The 18,499-nt window shown below is 37.6% G+C and overlaps 1 long non-coding RNA gene across 1 annotated transcript; it reads right to left on the bottom strand.

The window, feature by feature from the left end:
• Positions 1–9,688: 9,688 nt before the first annotated feature.
• Positions 9,689–17,085, bottom strand: LOC148844638 (uncharacterized). The gene is made up of 5 exons (XR_016102600.1): positions 16,121–17,085; positions 14,928–14,973; positions 12,234–12,341; positions 10,595–10,674; positions 9,689–10,263 (listed from the first exon to the last, which is right to left on the bottom strand). It is a non-coding gene; the product is annotated as an uncharacterized LOC148844638 (long non-coding RNA).
• Between the last annotated feature and the right edge of the window lie 1,414 nt (positions 17,086–18,499).

Raw genomic sequence — 18,499 nt, 5'->3', positions numbered from 1 at the left:
CAAAAAATTTCCATTTGTCCCCAGAATAGAACTGACCCATTGTATCAAATGAAAAGGGTACGGTTGTGGCTTTTGTGCGTTGATTTGTGGTACTACGACCAGCCATGTATGGTGCATCGTCCATGGTTTTAGAATCAGCAAAATCCCCCTTCTTTCTGAATATGCCCATTCATTAATTTTATTGTGTGAACAGTCGCTTAAGTTGGTATAAGTGGGTTTCACTCGTTGGTAAGAGAGAGAGAGAATTGTAGTTGAATGAGAAAACATGCCAATGGATATTTAGGAAGGTAGAGGGAATTAATGGAAGAATGAAGAAAAAAATGGTCCAGATGTCTTACAGGAATCATTTAGAAAAAAGAAAGAAGAGAATTTACTTTAACATAATAATGGAGATTGGAGACAGTGAATCAATACACATGATATTTGGTCGGACCCATCCTCCAACTCAATCTCTCTCATTGTGATTTTCTCTCTCCGCCCACAGAGGGCACGCACAAATTAAAGCTCCAAGCTAACAAAGCAAAGCCAAATTCCACTCTCCGGTCTCCATTCTCCATGCATGCATTTAACATTCGGACCCAAATAGAAACAAAACACACGTTGAATTCATCATCTTCCTAGCAGCCCCACTTCATCTTTTCAACGTCTATTGTACTAGAGAGAGAGAGAGAGAGGGAGAGAGAGCGACCTACTCTCTTGCCTCCTTCAGTAAGTCCACTGCATTCATCCACCTATAGTAGTTTGTCTTTTGCCTTCCATGGCTGTATTTGTTATGAATAGCAAGGAACCTAGAGCTAATGTAGACGGGGCAGCACACATTCCTCAATCCACTCATCCACCAAAGTTTATATATATACTTAGGTCGAAGAGACCAATTTGGTTTGTAGGTGGGAGTACTTGTCATTTGCTAGTACTAGACGATCCAGATGCAAATAGAACCCAATCAGGTTAAAAGCTGATTGTTATGGATCGAGAATCGGACTCAAGCCATTACAATCCTCTTTGGACATTTTGCAAACACAAAGGCCTGAATGACAGAGTAGATGCATAGGTGAATGGCTGAGATCTTGGTGTACCAAATATGTATACAAAGACAGAATAAGAGTAGCTGCACAATACAGGATTTGAGACACCTATCTCTCAAACAAAATGCAAGAGAGAACTGTCAAATTTGGATGGAGCCGAAATTTGGAGGTTGCTTGACCTTCCAAGTTATCTTTGATTTTGCACACACTGCTTTCTTTGTGATAGCCATATATATAGGTCTTTCCCCAACGTTCCCTTCCTTGTTTTGAGGAGGGAGCGTAACCGACTTAAACGTTTGGAGGGAAGACCAAGTCAAGGCCGACAAATGTCTCATACTGACCAAGGATCTATCGACATGGTCATCTAGTCTAGATTGGGTCAAATGGATATCCATTGACCCAATAAGAGCTAGAATTTGAATCCAGAATAATACAACAATATTGGTATCTCTATGCATAAAAACATTTTCAAATAAATAATCAAATAAATTTATTTTTTTATAGAAAATAAATAAATAAGTAATAATTTAAAATGAATGATTGTGTGTGAGAGTGTTGCATGGAGATAACCATAAAATCATCTTCCGTCAACATGTGGCTTGTCACAGGGCCATTGGATATTCCAACATGTTGAGGATTAAACGAGGGCCTATGGCCACTCTACCATCCAGTTAGGCCCAAGATGAATAAGTGCCAACCAACCCCATTGCTTTAATGTGCCTTACATAATTTGTAATTGCAATGGGTTTAGTTAAAGGGTCGGTAATCATATCTTTTGTATGGACATATTCTATCAGGATCTCAGTCCGTTGGTAGACATCATATAAATACCGGTAATGGAGATCTATCTGTTTCCCTTTAGGGCCGGCTCACCATTTTTAATTGTCTTAATAACAGTTTGGTTGTCATTGAAGATCTTCACAGCTCCTATTGGCACATCAGGAATTCATAGTTCTTCCAAGAATCTCCTAATCCAAACTGCTTCAGATGCCATAGAGCTACAAGAGATAAACTCAGCTTCCATGGTGAATTTAGCTACACAGCTTTGTTTCTTGCTTGTCCATGAGACAGCACTACCTCCTAAGAGGAATAAGTACCCGGTTGTGGATTTTTTATCATCCGGGTCACTTGCAAAATCAGCATCACAATAACCCAATAACTCTAAATCATTTGCATGATAGGTTAATTTGAAGTATTTTGTTAACTGCAAATATATAAATATTCTTTTAACAGTCTTCCAGCGTGTTTTACCTGGATTACTTTGGTATCTACTAACAAGACCTACAGCATATGAGATATTTGGTCTTGTACAAAGCATGGCATACATCAAGCTACCAATAGCTTGAGCATAGGGTCTATACTTCATTTTCTCTATTTCTTCATCATTAGTGGGAGTCATATCCCTACTTAATTTGGTTCCTTTACAAATTAGAGTTTCAACTCCATTACAATCTTTCATATTAAATTTCCTTAGGATTTTCTCCAAGTAATACTCTTGTGAAAGAGTTAAGTTTTTCATATTCATATCTCTTTCTATTTTAATTTCAAGTACATAATTAGCATCACCCATGTCTTTCATTTCAAAGTTGGTTTTTAACCAACCTTTAGTTTCATTAATCATAGACTTCCAACAATAAAACTATCATCTACATATAATGAAAAAACAGCAAAACTACTCTCACTATTCAAAGAGTAAACACAATGATCAAACGGATTAGGTATAAATCCAAGTTTAGAGATTGTTTCATAGAAGATATGGTACCACATCCTAGAGAACTGTTTTAAACCATACAATGATTTCTTTAATTTATACACTTTATTTTCTTGTCCCTCTATTACATAACCTTTGGGTTGAGTCATGTATATTTCTTCATTCAACTTTCCATTGAGAAAAGTAGTTTTAACATCTAATCTAATTGGCACAACTATAAGTGCAAAAAGGCAACTAAGGACATTAGGATTGTAATAGAGGTAAACTTGGCAACTGGAGAGTAAGTCTCCTCATAATCAATCTCTTCTACTTAGGTATACCCTTTTGCTACTAATCTTGCCTTATATTTTTCTATAGACCCATCAACATTGAGTTTTCTCTTTAATATCCATTTACATCATATAGGTTTCCTATTCTTGGGTAAATCAACTAATTCCCAAACCTGATATTTATTTATTGAATCTAACTCTTCTTCTATGGCTTCACACCACTTTTCTTTATCAGGTGCATTCATAGCATCTTTAAAGTCAATTGGATCATCAAGAGACTCTTCATTCAAGTAGGTATAATAATCTTTTAATCTTGATGAAGGGAATCTTTCTTTTTGAATTCTACCTAAGGTGTCATTATTAGATGAAACCTGTCTATCAGGTGCAGTCTCAACTTCTATAATTTCTTTATTTATTTCAAATAAGCTGAGTAATTGTTTATTATCCTCAACTTGATCTTCAAGAAAAACAACATCCATGCTTTCTATTAATTCAATTGTTCTACCAGATTTATGATTAACAAATATATACCCTTTGCTATTATCACTATACCCTATAAAGGTACACCTTAGACTCTTGTTATTTAACTTGCTTCTTTGCTAATTCGGCATTCTTACATAAGCACTAGCCCCCCAAATTTTGATGTCAGTCAGGTCTGGTTTCTATCAGTCCACATTTCATGAGGTGTTAAGCTATTAACTTTAGTTGGAACCTTATTTAGAATATATACAACAATACCTAAGGCTTTTCCCCAAAAGTGTGTTCCTAGACTTGAGTGAGATAACATTGATCTCACCATATCCAACAAAGTCATATTTCTTCATTCAACCACTACATTCTGTTGTGGTGTGAAGGACATGGTTAATTGGTGTATGATTCTATTTTGTGTATAAAAGTCACTAAATAGGTTAGAGATATATTCTCCACCTCTATCACTCCTAAGAGTTTTTATTTTTCTACCAAATTGGTTTTCTACAAGTGTTTTATATTCTTTAAATTTCTCTAACACTTTTGATTTTTTTTAATCAAATACACAGCCAAATATAGAGGAATCATCTATCAAAGTTACAAAATATTCTATACCCTTATGTGCTTTTACATTCAAATGGTCACAAACATCAGAGTGTATTATAGCCAATAATTCCACTTATTTCTTTCCTTTCTTAAAAGGGAGCCTAGTCATTTTTCCACTAAGGCACGGTTTATAATAATTGAAATTCATTTTTATTTTGGGAATTAAGCCATTGGAGCTCATTCTCATCATTTTATCTTTGTTTATGTAACAAAGTCTCATGTGCCATATGTATGCATTTTCATTCACACGATAAGTATAATCATAACTAGAAAGAGCATCAACTTTATTAATAGTTAAACGATATAATCCATCAGACTTATTCCCAAATATTAAAACTCTACCATGCTTTCCTATGGTTATTTTTTCTCCCCTAAAACATACATCAAAACCCTTCTCATCTAACAGAGGTATAGACAATAAATTTCTCCTAAAATTAGGTGCATACAATACATCATTAAGGATTAAATTTGTGTTCTCATTTATGGAGATCTTCACTTTTTCGGTTCCAAGTACATCAGTTAGGTGTTGTTTCCCATAAAAATTTTGTATTCTCCTGTCTTCATTTCCTTTAGTTCTAGGAACATCACTTTAGTTTTGCAATTATGCTTAGAGGATCCAGAATCTATGCACCAATCAAAAAAAAAAAAACAAAATCAACAAAGTAGGATTTAGAGACTACACAGACTATGTCTTTTTTTTTTTTCAGTTTTTCCCTTTTCATTATTTGATTTATTTTTCTTGCATTCAGGGCAATTATATTTTGTATAGCCTTGTTTTCCACTATTAAAGCAATGTTTACCCTTAGTCTTCTTGAATCCTTTTGAGAATTTAAATTTCTTATTAAATTGCCTCTCATTATTATTTTTTGAAAAACTTGCCCTTAGGCTTTTCAGCCATTTAGGAAGTTTCAGTTGGTTTGGGAGTAACCATTAAGGATGAAGGTTGGGATTTCTTCCTCTTCCTTTCAGCCTCTAATCCTAACAAGGTAGGTATGTTTTTTATGCTAACTTCTCTTCCGAATAGGTTTAAAGTCGTTACTACAGAATTCCAAGAAGATGGGAGGCTATTAAGATGGTGGAAACCTGAATTTTCTCAGGAATATGGTTCCCAGTGGCTGCCAACTCTTTGGCAATCACATTCATTTTACTAACATGATCTACTCTAGAATCCTCTTCTCTCATTTCATAGCCATAATATTTTTCAATTAACGATTGAACATAGGTTTCAGTTATTTTTCCATATGTTTCTTTAATGGCTTCAAACATATCTTTAGCATTATTATATTCTTTAAATACAACCTCTATGTCAGGCTCCATAAAAGTTAACAAACAATTTCTTGCCTTCCTATTATCTTTTTCCCATTTTTGAAATTCACGAATTACAATCAATGAATTAGTAGGTTTAGCAGGAATAAATTTTTCTAAAACATAATCAGCATTTTCTTCATCAAGTATCCTCCTAATCCTACGTTTCTAGAGAGCATAATTGGTGCCATTCAGTTTCTCAATTTTATTGAGTTCTTGGGATAAGGCAGTAGAAGACATTGCTCAAAATAGCAAGAATATTCGAAAATAAATAAAGCAAATACAGGTATTAGCTGGCTTTATTTTATGAGACTGTCACTCAAGTTCGGAGGCCAAAAATAAATAAATAAAGTACTTACCTGTCTACGCAAAAATACTAATCTTTTTGGAGCCTCAAAAAGATGATAGTAAATAATTAATAAAATGTAGAAATCAACGATTGCATAATCGAACAAAATTTGAAATGGGAGAAATAAGCAAATAAATAAAACTCTAATACCCGATTTGAGATGCTTGGGTTCAGCTCACTAGTCAAATCTGCCTTATCTAACCAGATTTGTTTTGTAGTGAATGAAAACAGTAAAAGCCCTAAATTTATTTAGGGTTTCTTGCTTCAAACTTCAGATCTGAGATAAAATTTTGCAGTTCTTCAAGCAGCAGATCCATATATCTTTTCGAGAAAACTCGAATAGGCGTCTCTTTCAAACAAAAAAAATAAGGAAACTGGAACTAGGTTTGGAGTCGCCGGAGCAAGAATAATAATAATAATGAGCAGCTGTTGGAGTTTGTTTGATATCTCGACAAAGAAGAAAGAAGATCCGAAATAGGGTACCGGTGGAGGATGATGAGAAAACTTTGATCTGGTTCTTCCTCTTCACAGTGAATAACTATAGTTGGAGGCAAATGGGAGAGTTGACGAAACCCTCGAACAGTGCTTCGGTGGAGAAATGAGGAAACTCTCAAACTGGTTGTGTTCTCTCTCCTCTCCCTTTTTTGAAGCTTAAAAGATGGGGTGCTATCCGGTGTGGTGCGGCTACACTTAGAAAACTGTGTCAGTTGATGTTTGGCTCTGATACCAGTGAAGGACCAAGTAGATGCAGAGGTGAATGACTGAGATCTTGGTGTACCAAACCTGCATATAAAGAGAGAATAAGAGTAGCTGCACAATACAGGATCCGAGACACCTATCCCTCAAACAAAATGTAAAAGAGAATTGTCAAATCTGGATGGAGCTGAAATTTGGAGGTTGCTTGACCTTCCAAGTTATCTTTGATTTTGCACACATTGCTATCTTTGTGATAGCCATATATATAGGTCTTTCCCCAACGTTCCCTTCCTTGTTTTGAGGAGGGAGTGTAACCGACTTGAACGTTCGGAGGGAAGACCAAGTCAAGGCCTCTCTAGATTGAGACAAATGTCTCGTTTTGACCAAGGAGCTATCCACATGGTCATTCAGCATAGATTGGGTCAAATGGATATCCGTTGACCCAATAAGAGCTAGAGTTTGGATCTAGAATAATCCAACAATATTGATATTCCATGCATAAAAATATTTTCAAATAAACAATCAAATAAATTTATTTTTTATAGAAAATAAATAACTAAATAATAATTTAAAATGAATGATTATATGTGAGAGTGTTGCATGGGGATAACCATAAAATCATCTTCCATCAACATGTGGCTTGTCACATGGACATTGGATATTCCAATATGTTGAGGATTAAACGAGGGCATATGGCCACTCTACCATCAAGGCCCACTCTAGGCCATGCGCCCATGCTAACGCACACCAGGTAATGACCATTAGACAGCAAAAGGGTGATGGAAAAACATTGTTTCCAATTCCATTCTAAGAAATGTCAAAAATAATATTTTCACAAAATTCAAGGCATTCAATATTATTATTATTATTATTATTATTATTATTATTATTATTATTATTATTATTATTATGGTGCAAAGATGAGCATCTCTCTTTGTCTAGTATAGAAGTTAATAGGTGTTATAAGGTCACCATCAAATTGAAGAAGCATTTATATATTTAAGACCACTGGCTTGAATTGAAGAGAGAGGACTTATCCCATGCATCCACCTTTGAGAAAGAGGGTGAAAGGCAGCTTAATTACCCAGCATTGCATTGGGCTGCTTATTTTGCTCCAACGGCCTTTGATGCGTATTTAATTTAACTAGCACAAAACAACATTACAACAGTTTGGTGTTTGGTTGATGAAAGCAACTCCTATTAATTGCTTGGATCAGTACAAAAAAGAAGCAACACATAGATGATGGAGCTTTGTCAAGTAACTGTAATCTTGATAATGTTAAAAACCCACATCCAGCTCTAGTGCTTCTAATGCTTTTGTAGTCGTAGTCCCCCTTGTACTCCCTTCTCTATGTGTTAGAGATTTGCATTTTACACAACAAACATCTTATTCTTCTTTCTTTTTTAGTCCTATTTCTACTATTTATTTTTATTATTATCATTAGAATTAATAATGATAATAATAATAATAAGGGTAAGTTTCTTAAACTACCCTTATGGTTTAGTTAATTGACTAAGTGTACTTTTATCGTATGAAAATTGATTGATGCTACTCTTACTGTTTCTAATAATTGTCTAAATATTATTAGGGTCGTTAAATATGGATAGAAAAATGTAAAATGACTATTTTACCCTTAAACTCGACCGGATGGAGCCACTAGAGAGATGGACGGCAGCGGAGACCTGAGAGAAAAAATGATCATCTTGTATTGTTTCTGTTCTGAACCTAGATCTGAGATAACCCTGATGAGAGACACTAGGGAGATTGACGATAGCAGAGATCTAAGAGAAAAAATTACTTGTTTCTGATTTGAAACCCATATTAGAAATGATCGTCTTGTTTAGATTTCAGATGCATGTTGTCAGGTTCTATCCAAATCGCCACTGCTAAGAGTTGAGTGGCAATGGTAAGGGAGGAAAAACAGGGGAGGTGTGGTAGAAGAGAGAGAGAGTTCTTTTGTTGTCTTTACCCTCCGATTTGCATTTGAGAATCAGATCTATGGCTTTCTGTCCTTCGTCGATGGTGTAAGGGGGAGCTTGTCCGTGAAGGTGCCACTGCAAACTGAGTGAAAGGACAAAGGGGAGCTTGTTCATGAAGATGCAATTGCAGAGAATGAGTGAAAGGGCGAAAAGGGGGGAGAGAGAGAGTAGAGAGAGAGAGATTGGAGGAGCAAACAAAAATAATGCCACTGCTGCTTGAAGTTGCAGCGGTGATGGCATTGACACGAAGAGAGACAGGAGCTGGATAAAAAAGATGGAGAGAGAGAGAGTCAAAACTAATCGTTACTGAGTCACCATGTCACTGTGATTTGCTATACCAACAAGAGGGTTTTATTTGAAATTTTCTCCAAAACTTTCTTGAAATTTCTGTTTCACGATTTCTTGAATCTCTCTGTCATTGTGATTAGGTACATCAACATGTGGCCACAGGTTGGTATTTCCGATGCACGGCTACAATGTGCTGTGACATTGATGTGAGGCATGCTCTGTGAGAAACAAATCCATGTCTAATAGATGCTTCTTTGTCACCATGAAATTAGTACAAGAATCATTCTCTGATAAACATAAACATAGAGGCCAAAAAACACAAAAGCCTTTCTCATTTAGTGTTGCAACCCTATTAGAATTGAAGGGAGTCTGCTACATGCAATTGATCCAGGTATTTTTTTTCCCTACATTTATTTATTTATTTCCTTTCCGTATGTTAGAAAGCTTCATAACAGACAATTGATAAAGGTTAGTGCGAGTCAACTGTTGGTAGACCTTTTGATGTACCAAATAGAAATGTTCGATTTTGCCTTTGAAATGATAACAAAACCTATACTGTGACAATTATTCTGCTGATCTTTCAACCCGTGAATGCTTGAATGTTGAATCCCGTAATTGTTACCCACAGTAATTAATTCACTAATAAGGCGAGGAAATTTCGGTTTTGTTTTTCGTCACCGGAAAGTCCTCTAACACGAAGTAGATCCCTAAGCGCTGAAAGCAAACTTGGGTGGCCAAAGGTCCAAAACAAAAACTCCAAAAGACTACACCTAAAACCTAAAAGCAAAGCTTTTCTCTACTGATCACTTCTCCCCCCTCTACATCCAAATTTATCTTTGTATTTTGCCAAGGAGAAAATTCCAAATGACTATCCTATAATCTTTGCTTTAGCTTTTACCAATAACCTTAAAACAACAAATTTTGAAAAAGAATATCCATTATAAAGGCAAATAAGAAACAAGAAATCTTGCTAGAGCACTCGGAATACGTATGTGCAAAAAGGACATTCATAAAATTGTTCAATTCATGCAAAAGGAATCAGAAATACAACATGTATAAAACCCTTCACCAAAATGATGTCAAATACGAATTTTTTCTAGTTTATAATAATCATTCCATTTTACAGCTGCAATCGTGGCATTTTACTAATACAGTGCAAGATGCAACTGGAATTCCTACACCTTAGTTGCCGAGATGCAGGACCAAGAAAACCATTCGTATTCGAATGGACAAATCAACAATTAGAAGTGAGAAATATATCTCCGCATGCAAAACCACCCATCAGTTTCTCCTTTGGCCCCACTGCAATTGGATCCACCAACCCCATAAATTTATGCAGGTTAAATTTATCTCGCCATTCCTCCCTCCTGTCTGCAAGGCTGGATATAGAACCTCAGCCAAAGGCATTACCCAAGGTATAAGCAATGACCAATTGGAACCAAAATTTGGAAGAGCAAGTCAACTTCCACCAGTTATATTGTTCTGCACTACTCAACTGATGGAAGAATTAAAAGGGCAAGTCTCCGTCTGTACCATGCAATTCGCTGAAGCCATTGTTCTCTTAATCTGCACATATAAACTCAACAACCGTTATGTAAAGATATGCAGCATATATTAAAGCCCTAACAAAATTACTTTAAGCCTACACACCTAATTCCTTGTATGATTAGTTTCACAAGGCACAATTCCGAGAAGGCAAGTTCGCAATTTTTCTTATCACAAACTCTTGCTGTTTACACCCATACAAAAACCTTTATAACATTGAAATAGCATCGACCATACCAAAAACAGTGCATGTTTGATTTGCTTCAAATGTAATCAGTGACTGTAATACAAAAGCAAACAGATAAAGAGACGCTTTGCAATTTAATTGACTCAAATCAATAGTTATGCCTACCTAGCCCAAACTCTTTTGGCACGTCTTACATGTCTCCATAACAATTCTTGGGGAGACAGATCTTCAACAGAACCTTCATCCTGGAAACAAATAAAAGAAAGGAAATAGTATGAGGTCTCTAAGGAGATCAATAAAAATTGGACAACTAAACTGCAAACTGTCTTTTCTAGTAACATATGATGGACAAATGTAACAAAACATCCAATTGTATATATAAGGCACAAACAAATGACTTGCAACCCAAAATCCTAAGCTATTGAGTTACTGGGCCACCTCCTGTATATAACATATAAGTCCCTTGCACTTCTTGCGTTTTTCCAGTGTGGGACTCTTTCACTCCTCATAACTCACATGTGTATCCCAATAGATCTCAATGCCACAAATGAAGAAAATTGATCTTCCTTCTACTCAACCACAAAAAACTACAAGCTACAACACAGAATATAGTTGTAATTGTAAGTCAGGAATGTATCATAAACCACACTACCTACATCGTGCAGTTATGCATTGTTCTTATTAGGAGTGATCATAAGCAGGACTTCTGGGCCTATGGCTTTAAAATTAATTTATTCATAAAGGCATATTATATAGGATACTCATACCCGTATCCTTTTCTAGGATTTTAGAAAATGGAGGGATGCACTGTCCTAATGTCAGATGGATGAAATATCAGTCCATAAGTTATCTTTTTGCCAGTTCTTGCAACATAAATTCCTTAACTGTACTTATTTCCAAGTTCATCCCTATTTGTATTATCACTAATCTCAACAAACTTATCTCCACTAGAGCCATTCTTTAGTTGTCATTTCATGATTGAATAACATTCTGTTCCTTATTGTAGTGTCCTTGATTCAGATGGCAGAACATTCTTGATCCACTTTCACTTGTTACCAATTTTTGCAAATTAGGTTCTTAGAATATACTTATTTCCAAGCTCATCCCTATTTGTAGTACCGATGATCTCAACAACCTTATTTCCTCTACAGTCATTTTTATATGTATCATTTCTTGATTGCACAACAATCTGCTCCTGTTCCTCAAGTCAAGTATGGTTACCCATCTACTTTTATCTGTGTTCATCAGTCACACAATGCTTCCAAAGAACCTGTGCACTCTATCCAGCTAATTCCCTTTCATATGAACAGGGGGAAAAGTGATTTCAGGAAACTCCTGCTTCCATTGTTTAACTCATTCCCCACTTGCCATTCTTTTTTAGGAAAAAAAAAAGATTGCTTCATGTATTCAATCTAAGTTCAGCTTATTTTGAAATTTCCATACTCAAAATCAATAAATGTTGCCAAATTATGCTTCCTTGGTCTTCATTCATGCAAACAAGATGTCTTAAATGTGGCATGCACAGTCACCAATCCAAATAATTAAAATACTGCTTAAAACTAACTTAAATGTAGAGGATTTCTCTAACAGCGGATTCCAATTAAAGGGATAATACACATCATAGCATGAACATCATAACTGGCTACCACACAAGAACCTTCCTCAGCAAGATTTTCACTTAACAAATCTACTGCATGCATTGGTCAATGCCTAAACATACAAGTGATTACACCAAACAAATATAAAGAAACAAAAATAATTTGAATGCAGTTGTGCCATATAATAAATTATTAAAAGAACCAACCTTTTTTTCTTCCTCTTCATCACCTTTAGTTTTCTTAGGCAAACAAATGTTTGCCACGGATGCAGGCAAAGGTCTTGGGAGAAATTTTACCGCCATTCCAAATCGTGGCTGCCAATAAAAAACTCAAATGTTAAATCAAGCAATTCCCTCAACAGATTATACAAAAGTGCTTCACAAAGACACATATACAAGTTAGAAGTTTCGACGTTGTAAAGTATACACTATTACTGAAACCTCATGAGCACAATAGTGCCTCAGAAAAGTGGTATTTATGCTTAAACTTCCAGTTTTGAAAACAAATACAGGCCAAGTTTAAAGAATCAGATCTACTAAAACACATTTTTGCCAATAAAGTGAAGGAATTTAGAAAGATCCACTAAATAAATATATAAAATAAATATTTTATTTATATAAAGTATATAAATATATAAATTACTTATATAATTTAATTATTATATATAAATTATATAAAATATTTAATTTTTTTAAGAATTAAGTATTCGGTCGAAGTCGGACATTTATCGAATCGAATCAGGTTATATCCGAATTCGACCGATTAGATATTCAAATTATTCGAATTCGAATTGGATTTTTGAATACCGTTGACACCCATTGCTTATCACTATGAACTTCCATATCCAAAATCTCAATTGCAACATTTGGAACTTTTCCTTCAATCTCTAGTTGAGAAATGTCCATCTCTATGTGTCTAGCTCCCCTTGGTTCTTCAACAAAATCTTGAACTTCTACCATTATTGATGTTGGTGGAACTTGTACTATGTCAACTTGTAATTCTTGAATTGGATCCAGTTGAACTTGTAAGGTAAAGTCATGACTTACTTCCTTACTAACATCTACTACAACCAACACATTTGCATCTTGCCCTACTTCTATCTCTTCTTGATCATTAACCTCAAGTTGGCCATAGGTGTTGGAAGTTCCTTCTTCGACCATTCTAACATTCTCTTGGCCTGCACTCTTTTGATCTTCAATGTTTACAAATAGGTTGAAATTCTTCATTCACAACTTTATCTCTAGGATGGGCATCAACATGCAAGAAAAATCATCTTCTTTATCTTCAACTTTGTACTTTCTTCTCATGGGCTTCAAATACTTTGTAATAATCAACTGCTTCTTCTCTATTTTGAGAGCCAATTCAAAGGCATGATCTAAGTCATAAATCTGAATTGTAGACAATCATTCTTGATATAACCCCTTAGTCCATTCATGAAACAAACTGATTTGTGCCTTTCACTTTCTATAATGTCACATCTAATATATAATTCATCAAATTTATGCATATATTGAACTACAGATAGCATACTTTGCTTAAGATTAGTCAACTCCACATATAGATCATCATGGAAGTATTGTGGAATGTACTTTTCTTGCCAATACCTCTTCATCTTTGCCCATGTGGTAATAGGATATTTATCTCTATTTTCTAGTCGTTGCTCAAGAGTTCTCCACCAAACTTTAGCAATACCCACGAGCTTCATGTGTGCAACTCTAAATCTTTGTTTTTTAGACATGTCATGCCAATCGAAATGTTCTTCTAGTATAGCAATCCAATTAAAGAATGCTTGCCTGTCTTCATCTCCCTTGAAATTAAGCACTTCCCCTCTTCTCTTCTAACATTCTTGAAAACCTTACTCCTATAGCCAACATTACTAGATCTACTTTCTTCCACCAATTTCTCAAGTAAATCAACCATAGACCCTTCATATGGTTCAAAAGCCTATGACCATTGATTCTAGGCACATAAGATTGTTTAAATAATACCCTAGGCCCATAGAATCGGTCACTTTGTGAGAACATGGTGACTAACCATTAGCTCTAATACAAAAACCGATGTAGTAGGGCTAGAACAAACTATCACCAGACAGAAATGAGAGAGAGAGAGAGAGGGGGGGGGGGAGAGAGAGGGGGGGAGGGAGGAGAAGGGGTGGAGAAAGAGAAATGAGAGAGAAACCCCAATGAATCACTCCAAGGGGTCCTAGAATCACTCCAGGGTTTGTAGGAATCACTCCATATAGAAAACTTGCTCTAAAAAATTCTTCATTCATTTATTAGCTTCAAAAGGAAGAGAATATATCTATTTATAGAGTGGCATGTGTGGCCCGGAATACTGTTCATCATAATTACAAAAATGCCATTCCTTATCTTGTGCACCATGAAACACAATAACTTTCTATCTACTAGTGCAAATAAACTGAAAATTGAAAGACAAGCCCTACTGAATTCAATGAACAATATGTTATAGCCCAAGCCCCACACAGGAATAGTTAAAATGACGAAAATACCCATACTGTCCAAATATACAAAAAATACAGAAAATTTAAGAAAATTCCATAGTTGATTCTTCAGCTCCTGCATTACAACCTCATCTGATGCAGGAAAGTGCAACAGGCATATGCCTTTTCAAAGGGGCTACACCTAGGCCTAGGCGAGGTGCACACCTTGAAATGCACCTCACCTTTTTAATTATTGGTTAAAAATCACTTGAAAAGTTCTTACAATATTAAGAACGCCCTAGGTTTGCAGTTGATTGGTACCAAGGGAAGACAGTACAGTAAACAGATGGGCAGTTTTGAGAATAATAGGTAATAGTTAAGATAGCATGTGAATCATACCTACATGTATAACACATGTATATAGTCAACAATCAGAAGAAACAAGAAACTCTGTACTTACTTTTCAATTATTACTTGTCACAAATGCATCATCTCTGCTTTTGTTCCTGAAAAAGATGTAAAGAAGAACTATTACTATTCACAAAGCATAGAGCCAAAGACATTAATGAGAAATTTAAAAATAAATACCATAAATACTTATAGGGATCAAAATCAGATTTTGAAGACAGGAAGTGTGCAGCCTAAAACAAGGTAAGATGAAAGATCAGTGAATGAAATCTAAAGGCAAGGTACTAACTGTGGCATCAGAAATATGATCATGACCGAGAAATAACATTAGGGATGGAAAACAGATAGTCCCCAGGTGAAAGGCATTATGAAGGGTATGCTGATTCTGTTTCATGTTGAGAGTTTCAAATAGGCAATGGGATTATGGAAGTCGTGTTAGTTTTGTCATGAAGGGTGGTGTGGGGTAGGTAAATTACCTAAGTTGTACAACAATGTATTAGCATTATACAGGTTATGCATGTCCAGAGATTGTCGGACTAATCAATGCTTCAAGATGCATGAGTGTCTAATATGGTGCCCCAAGGATGTTGTTTCTTCAAAAGACCAAAAGAGGGATTGATGAATGCTTTGTTCTCCCAAAGACTCTAGAGGATGCTGAGACTGTTTTGAGAAAGAAAGATTTCACAAGTATGATAGGGAAGACCATCTTGGTGCATTAGGATCCAGTAGGCCTAAGGTATTTGATCACAGCTGATATTCTAGCCCCGTATATGGTGTCAGATTGCCTCCCTCTGACTCTGAGACTATAAAGTTCGATTAATATTTATTGTGTGCAAATCTTCACTGCAGCCCAATGGAAATGTAAAAGGAAAAAGAAAAACCATGACAGAGTTTCATGACTTCTGGAGGTTGTGAGACTGAATAATGTCACTTACAAATTCTTCACTTCCTCATGGGATAAGAAAGCTACAAATTTTTCTTCTATTTTATGCACTTAATACTAATTAACTTAAGGCCTGTGCAGATCAAGATGACTAGCTTTCTTTCCTCAAATAGTCAAATTTACCCATTTTAATTTTTTAAAACATATATTGAACTACTGAAACCCAAAAATAGAATAACAAAAGCATACAGGCATGTATATTGACCTAAATATCAAAGAAAACAACATGTTGCCAAAACCAGCAGCCTAGATTTTTCGAAAGTAAAAAATGAAATAACAAAGAAACCCTTGAGAAGTTGAACCTTGGGGTGGACGACGACGGGAATGCTCTTGCTAGGTAGGAACCTAGAACCCGAAACTGGGCCCCCCGTATATCGTGATTCGAGATGAGGCGGCCTCATGAGTTGGTAGGATAACTCCACAATCAATTGAAGGGAAACACACCCGGATTCGCAACAGTGACCAATTGGTCGACCGACATGGGCCGGAAGGTATTCGGAATGAAACCTCGACCCGAGGCGGCAACTGGGTGGAAGATTCACTGGGGAGGAGGGGCCGATGGGTCTAAAATCCTGGCCAATGTCGGTGGGAGATTTGGAGTTGTTCCGGCGACGACCGGGAGCAGTGTACACCGGAGATGGAGAGGTAGGGGGATGTGAGGCTAATGGCGTCTAATCTCTTGAGGAGTTTACGCCGTGGTTCAATAGAGGAGGATTATGAGAACATGGTCATGGCAGATTCTAATTTCATCAAAATTTCCGTTTTTTCTTCTGCCTTCCGGGCCCCGGCTCGCCTTCAACCATACTCTTGCCACTGGAGCGGGTTGGGTTGTAAATTGCGAATGCGATTTTGCTAGGCCGTCGCCACTAGAGGTGGGTTGGAAATTGACCCAGACGCTATCTGAATCCGAGTAGCTGGACACCCCATTACCCCTCTCTAGCCTCCACGGAAGGGCTCTACCAGAGTACCAGTTATCGAGACATTACTGATAGTTATAGATTTTAGAGTGAAACAAGAATAACAAAACCGTCGGAGCGTGTGGGATCGGATAGGATTCGGGACATGCATATCTGGATTCTAGTCCAGACCGGAAGACCCACGTCAAATCACATCAGGAAGAATGAGTATCCTGATTTTAGTACGCCCATCTTTCTTGCAAAAACGCACTTCACCCAAACATATTTCTTTCGGTTGATGTGGCAATTCAGTTCAGGGCTTCGGGCATATAAATCACCCCCCATGGATGAACATGGGCTGTGTGTGTGCCAGGCCGGGCCCGAGACGGGTCTACAGTATTGTATTGGCGCGGCCATGTCCAGCCATCATTTGTGGCCTCGGGACTGGATAGGCCTAAATACAGAATATGACTCCCGATCTCCCGCCCACAAAAACCCTTACCCATGTCTACCCACAAAGCATTACCTACTGCATTGGCAACATATGAAGGAAGATTTGGCCCGACCTCTCTATTACGTGACAGTTCGGGATACACTTCGCCGAACTGACCTTGTAACAGCTCTAGATACACTTCGCCGAACTGACCCACCTTGTAACAGCTCGGGATACACTTCGCCGAATTGACCCACCTTGTAACAGTTCGGGATACACTTCGCCGAACTGACATGCCCTATAGATACCTCCGAGCTCAAGACCGCCTCGCTCAGCACTTTGCATCACTTGGCACCAAAACCAAACAAGTCGTACCACGCCTGACACTAAGGAAGTTCGTGCCAAAGGGCGCCGCGCCTGACTGACTTGGGATCTGACATTTATGGCAGCACCCTGAACGGCCACCTGCCACCGCCACTGACACCGCCATCTCCAGTTAGATGATGGTTAGGCAATGACGGTTATGTCTCAGCAGAAAGGACGACGGCCGAATTGACAAGCACAAGGGTAATCATACCTGACCTGACAAGGGCCCCGGGACGAGTGCACGAAGTGATTATAAGAGCCCCCTGCCCCCCGACAACGGAGGTATGGAAAAACTTTGCGCTATCTGGTATTACCTTGCTTTTGAAGGATTCTAACTTGAGCTTCGGAGCCTCTACACCGGTTTCCCCCTAGAGCTTCCCCATCTCCTCCGTTTCAGGTTCCCTGCTACCCCGTTCGGAAGCAAGGCCGCAGACAGCTAAGACCGGCCGACACAAAATTAGAATACGCACTACGCTTTGAGTTCGCGGCATCCAACAACGAGGCAGAGTACGAAGCACTGATCGTCGGGCTGGACCTAGCGCGAAAGGTAAAGGCAAAACACTTGGTCATTTGCAGCGATTCTCAGCTTGTGGTGAACCAAGTTATCGGCGAGTACGAAGCACGCAATCTCTCCATGATCGCATATTTGGCCAAAGTAAAAGAAGCCCTGCTCAACTTCCAGTCACACATCATCAGGCAAATCCCGAGGTCAGAAAACACTGAGGCCGACGCCTTGTCCCGGTTAGCCAGTACAAGTCACAACAATATGAGAACTGTGTACATAGAGGACTTACCTCGGCCTAGTATTCTCGGGGGGACAGAGGAGGTCGCTCCCGTCTTGGAGGCAGAGCCGAGCTGGATCGATCCACTCGCGAGCTTCTTGATAGACGGAACCCTCCCTACAGAACGCAATGCGGCCAAGAGGGTGCAGCACCAGGCGGCCAAATACGTCATAATAGACGAACGGTTGTACCGACGGTCGTACA

The sequence above is a fragment of the Nelumbo lutea genome, chromosome 7 (genome assembly GCF_056320005.1).
Source record: "Nelumbo lutea isolate HS-2025 chromosome 7, American lotus-T2T, whole genome shotgun sequence".
NCBI lineage: Eukaryota > Viridiplantae > Streptophyta > Magnoliopsida > Proteales > Nelumbonaceae > Nelumbo > Nelumbo lutea.
The sequence above is the reverse complement of the archived record's forward strand: the minus strand, read 5'-3'. Positions and strand labels throughout refer to the sequence as shown.